The sequence below is a fragment of the Sapajus apella genome, unplaced genomic scaffold, assembly GCF_009761245.1.
Source record: "Sapajus apella isolate SASKATOON/1434 unplaced genomic scaffold, GSC_monkey_1.0 scaffold161, whole genome shotgun sequence".
NCBI classification, from domain to species: Eukaryota; Metazoa; Chordata; class Mammalia; order Primates; family Cebidae; genus Sapajus; species Sapajus apella.
In genome coordinates this window covers 1,070,183-1,076,320 of record NW_022437101.1, presented here as the reverse complement: position 1 = coordinate 1,076,320, position 6,138 = coordinate 1,070,183, and the positions used below count along the sequence as shown (strand labels likewise).

Here is a 6,138-nt window from a genome sequence, read left to right as displayed (position 1 = left end):
AAGGAAGGAAGGAAGGAAGGAAGGAAGGAAGGAAGGAAGGAAGGAAAGAAGGAAAGAAAGGAAGGAAGGAAGGAAAGAAAGAGAAAGAAAGAGAGAGAAAAAGAAAGAGAAAAAGAAAGAGATGAAAGAAAGAAAGAAAGAAAGAAAAGAAGAAAGAAAGAAAGAAAGAAAGAAAGAAAGAAAGAAAGAAAGGCATGGTGGCGCATGTCTGCAGTTCCAGCTACGTAGGAGGCTGAGGCAGAAGAATCACTTGAACCCAGGAGACAGAGATTGAAGTGAGCTGAGATCACTGCACTCCAGCCTGCTTGACAAGAATGAGAATGAAAAAAAAAAAGGAAGGAAGGAAGAAAGGAAGGAAGGAAGAGAAAGAAGGGAAGGAAGGAAGGAAGAAAGAAAGAGAAAGGAAGCAGAAATTAAAAGAATATGTGCAGGGCAAGCCAGGAGAAAGAGAAAAAGCTTAGAGAATTTGGGGTGAAGTGTTTGTTGTATATGATGAAAACCCCTCCCTCATTGTCACCTATGAAATCATAAATAAAATCTACAGTGAGATATTACCTGAAATCAGAGGCCTATGGTAAGAGCAGCTTAGACACAGGAACTTCCACAGAGGCAGGAAGGGTGGCCAGCATGGGACAGGCCAGGACTCCATACCTGTGCGTGCCCTAAGAAAGTGTGGAGAGTCTGTCGTAAAGGGATCTCACAAAGCCCACCGGAGTGCCCACATGCACCCAGGTCCCCTGCCTTCTGCTCACTCCAGCACCATGCCGGGTGGCTAGCAGCAGGCAGGTAAAGAGCACTAAATTCAGAGCTAGAAAATCAGGGTTGAAATTCTCACTATCCTACTGAGACAACTGACATCTTTAAGTCTGTTTTTTATTTGCAGAATGGGTGAATGCCTTGTAATAAAGAACAAATCAAATAGTATGTGCCAGAGAGTTTTTAAATACTGAAAAAGGCTGGACAAATGTAAGCTATTACTAGTGAGCGAGTTGCCCAAGCTAAGACATTGAATCCACCAGGGCAACTATGAACTGCTCATGTAAATGTGTATTTTTGTTGAAGGGCAATGTGAGAGTCTCTGATTTTTAAACAATTGCCCCAAAATGTCAGTTTTACTTCTGCATCTAGTTATGATGATGTAACTGGTATAGGACATACCTTCCCACTGAAAACACCTATAAAACAGTTCAAATATGTGAGACAACGGTTTTCAGGCATTTAATAGCAAGACCGTGACCCCTGAGATAAGGAAAACACACAAGGTGAGCCCACAACTGCCCTGGGGTTTTTCCTAGGGATGCTTTTTCTGCTATGATGCAGGCAGATGGAGCCCCAGAGGCAGTAGTCTCCCTGAACTAAAAAGGTTTCAGTCAGACTTCAAAGCTGCTGAAGGGGGCTGGAATGTTCAGGGCAGGTTCCTGAGGAGAGTTTTCTTTGTGGGAACTGACTGTGTGTGCCCTTGCCCAAGGACTTCTATGTGTGCACAGTGTGAGACTCCAAGAGACCCAGCAGAGGTCACCTGACCCAAGGCTGAGCACTGAAGGAGGTAACAGAGAATGTGCAGTGCTTCGAATGTTGCAGTTGCATCCCTTGGAGAGTGGAGAGACCTCGCTGAGCATTGTGGGACTTTGCACCTCAGAGCCCTTGCCCCATCAGCTAATTAAGGCTGATGTTTTATCAGAAGCAGTGGATGCCATAAGGCAATGGAAAGGCATCTTTAACATGCTAAAAGAAAACAATAAAAATTGTTAACCAATAATTCAATAGCCAATGAATGTCTTTGTAAAAATGAGAATAAAATACATTCATTTTAGGTAAATAGAAGCTGAGATCGTTCATCTCCAGCATACTTGAACTATAAGACATTCTAAAGGCAGTGTTTGAAGCTGAAGGGCAAAGATGTCAGATGGAAACTTAGATCTATAGGAAGGAAAGAAAAGCGCTATTAGTTGCAAATATGTGAGTAAATAGAAACAAAACATGTACTTTTCATTTTTAACTTCTTAAAGACTATGACTGTTTAAAATGAAAATTGCACTGCTGTACTTTGGAGTTGATAGCATGTGTGGATAGAATGTATTTGACAACTACAGCACCAAAGACTGAGAAATCAATGGAAGCATATTGTTGCAATCTCACTTTTTACATAAAAAACATATGTTATTTACTCTAAGTATATCGTGATAAGGATACGTATTTTCTTCATAGCTTTGTGACAAAGATGTCAGAAAAGTCAAAGTTTAGATCCAATCAACAAACCCACACTGAGCATCTCCTCTATGCCAGGTCCCAGGTAGGCCCTAAAGAAACAGTGATGGACAGGGCAGAGCTGCTGTGAAGGTTAATTCCTTGCTGCAGAGCAGTCTACAGCAGTCGTTCAAGTTGGCAAGTGGTTCTTCCTCATATAGCAATTCAGGAATATTGCTCCATTGTCCCTTAGAGCCTTGTCTTCTGCTTCCAGTCTGTAAAAGAGGAAAGGGAGTGAACAAGTAAGACATACCTCTGCCCATGAAGGCCCAGCCTCTGAGTGGTCTGCTCACATGCCATGGTAACCACATGGCCATATCAAGCTGCAAGGAAGGCTGGGAAGTGAAGACAAGCCATGGGCCAGCCTCAGTCCTGTTACTTGAGAGAATGCATTTTGGTAGGCTGTCAGTCTCTACTATGACCTCTTCAGAGCACTTACCATCATTTATCAGGGCAATATACCAAAAAGTTAATAATTTTAAAATAAATATTTTTCTGACTTGTAAAATAAAACATGTTAATTTTAAATAGCATGTAAAAGTAAAAAAAAAAAAGAGGGAATAAAATAAAACTCACTAATACCCTAATGCTGAGAAATAGCATTTCAGCCTTTTTTCCATGTATACATACTTTTTACCAAAGTATATTTCTTCAGTCTTATTTTTTGCTCTTAACAAACTGGAATCACCCATATATTCCCCTTTACAACTTGTTGGGTTTTTCTTTCACTTAATTCATCACAAGGACTTCCCCATTTCATTATTACAATGTATTTTCTACACCACCTTGGGAACAAGAAATAAGACTATTTACACAGCAACAGGACATGTTTAACAAACCTGGAGAGAAAGGAGCTTCCTGGGTGCTGGTTGCATTTCCATATGCTCCAAGAGGATCATAATGAACTCCAGAAAAAAGAGAGAGAATCCCATCATTAGATTGTACTCCCAGGGAGATGCAATCACTGGTGCAAATGGAAGGTAACCCCACAGGACACCTGGAGCCTGCAGGAGAAATAGTCAACACCGCTGATGATATTCCATGAGACTTGGAGACAGGAGGGAGGGTTGGAAAACTACAAATGAACAAATGCTGCCATAATTTTCAAAGCTGGCCTGAAGATTCAACTCCATATCAGCAGAGTTAACATAAAACTCAAAAGGAGCCCACTGAGAAGATGAAGACCATGAAGATCACCGGGTGAACAATCGGCAAATCCTAATGTTTTGCTGAATCAACCCATTTTAGTTGGCATTGGGTGTTGCCAGGACCAAATCCTAAACCGGGTTTTGGAGGCACAAATAATAGATAAGACTTTTTCCTCAAGGAGATTTCAAGCTAAGAACAAGTCCTTTAGGCTAAGCACATGTATCTTTGGTATGTGAGATCAAGGGTGCTAGCATCACTTTGACTATGAGCTCCAATAAGGTGTTCAATAACATCTCTTATAACTTATGCATCCACGTATTCCTCTACCATCTTCCTCTACCATCTGCACACCACCGTATGCCCCGTACTATGGAAGATGCCTAGTGAGGCGAGATCCAGTCTGTCTTTGGGGGAGTTCATAGACACCACACACACCATATAGGTCTCAGCCACCAATGTACAGCCTTATACCTGTCATGCCAAAATGACAGGTTTAATTTTGGGGAAGCAGGTATAAAGAACTGAAGCTTCAGTTTAACTCTGAGTGCTTTGTTCCTTCACATCAGTGATGCAGCATTGGCAGAAATGAAGATCTACCTACAGAATCTCCACTCTGAGGAAGGTCTTGTGGGACCAGAGTGAGGGTGTCAGTGAGCAGCAGGTTTGGAAGGGGAAGGTTAATGGCAATATGGAAGGTGAGGGAATACTTTGAAGAGATTCATGGGAAACAAAAGGCTTTTCAACAAGTGGTGCTGAAACAACATGGTTATCCATAATGAAAATAAATCAAGGCACTTTTGTTGAAAATCAATTGGCTATAAATGCATGGTTTTATTTCCGGGTTCTCTATCCTGTTATATTGGTCAATGTGTCTGTTTTTATGCCAGCACCATGCTGTTTTGATTGCTATAACTTTGTAATATGTTTTGGAAACCAGATGGTGAGGCCTGTAGCCTGATGCCTCTAGCCTTGTTCTATTCTTTTAGCTCACGATTTGGTGTCTTTTGTGATTCCATAGAATTTTGGAAATTTTTTCTGTTTCTGTCAAGAATGACTTTAGAATTTTGATAGGGATTGCATTATTTCTTAGACATAAATGTAAAAACTAAAGTTATTATGATCCTAGGAGAAAACATGAAGAAAATCTATGCAATTTAAGAGTAGACAAAGTTTTTCTTGGACAGGATACAGAAAACAATAACCGTAAAAGAAATGACTGATAAATTAGACTTATAAATTTCAAATTTCTTCTTACCAAAAGGCACTGTTAGTAAATGAAAGGCAAGTCATGGACAGGGAGAAAATGTTACTGGCCAAGGAAGGTTACTGATCCAGAGTACATAAACAACTCCAACAAATCACTAATCAAACGATGAACAACCCAATAAAAAGCAGAAAAAAAGATTTGAAGAGACACTTTATAAAATACACATGTAATACATATATGCAAATGGCCAAAAAGCACATGAAAATGTGCTCAACATTGTTAATTATTAAAGAAGTGCAAACTAAAACCACATTGAGATACCTCAACACATTTAAAGACTGGCAGTGTTAAATATTGCAATTAGAGCGACTAGAACACTCCTACATTGATGGTAGGAATGCATAATTATGCAACAATTTTTATAAACACTTTAATAGTTTCTTATAAAGTAAAATATACACTTATCATGTGGCCCACCAATTTCACCACCAGAAACTTAACCGAGAGAAATGAAGACACATGTCCACAGGAAGATTATCGGTAAATATTCACAATAGCTTTATTCATAATAACTAAAAAGCAGAAACAACCCACAGGTGCATTAATGGTTAATGCATAAATACACCATGGTACATTCATGTGGTGGAATCCTATTCTACAGTAAAAAGAATTCATCTATTGATACACTGTTCAACATAGGTTCCTCTCACAGGCATTAAGCTTGAGTACAGGAGGTTGCACACAAAAGAAGTCCATGCTGTGATTCCATTCATATAAAACTCTCCAGCAGGCAAAATTAACCTATGGTGAAAAGAAATCAGAACAGCGGTTGCCCTGGGAAGGGGCTATTGACTGGATAAAGGTATAAAGAATTTTTGTGAGGTGATGAAAATATTTAATATCTTCATAGGTGTGTGTGTTACAATTGTGGAACAAATTTGTCAAAATCATGCAGAAAAGATTTATGCATTTCAACATGCGTAAAATCGTACACTGAAAATTGTTAAGTGGGGGAAGTATAAATGAAACAAAAATGGCAAAGTGTTGATCAAGGTTGAGTCTGGATGACGAATATGTAGTGGTTCATTAAATCACTATACTCAGTTTATAGACATTCAGTTTTTTTCCATTAAAAAAAAAAAAGCTTTTTAGACAAAATAGAGAGGCCAGGTGCGGTGGTTCATGCATATAATCCCAGCACTTTGGGAGGCCAAGGCAAGAGGGTCACTTGAGATTGGGAGTTCGAAGTCAGCTGGCCAACATGGTGAAACCCCATCTCTACTAAAAATACAAAAAGTTAGCTGGGCATGGTGTCATGCACCTGTAATCCCAGTTACGCAGGAGACTGAGGCAGGAGAATCATCTGAACCCAGGAGTCGGAAGTTGCAGTGAGCGGAGATCACGCCACTGCACTCCAGCCTGGATATCAGGGTGAGACTCCATCAGAAAGAAAGAAAGAAAGAGAGAGAGAGAGAGAGAGAGAGAGAAAGAAAGAAAAAGAAAGAAAGAAAGAAAGAAAGGAAGGAAGGAAGGAA

At 39.9% G+C, this 6,138-nt stretch overlaps 1 long non-coding RNA gene across 1 annotated transcript in view; it reads right to left on the bottom strand.

Moving 5' to 3' along the window:
* Positions 1–2,046: 2,046 nt before the first annotated feature.
* LOC116542097 overlaps positions 2,047–6,138 on the bottom strand; it is a 6,440-nt gene continuing 2,348 nt past the window's right edge. The window contains exons 2-3 of the long non-coding RNA XR_004265063.1: positions 3,087–3,251; positions 2,047–2,462 (exon numbers count right to left, since the gene is read on the bottom strand). This is a non-coding gene — a long non-coding RNA (uncharacterized LOC116542097). The remainder of the gene's footprint in view (positions 2,463–3,086; positions 3,252–6,138) is intronic.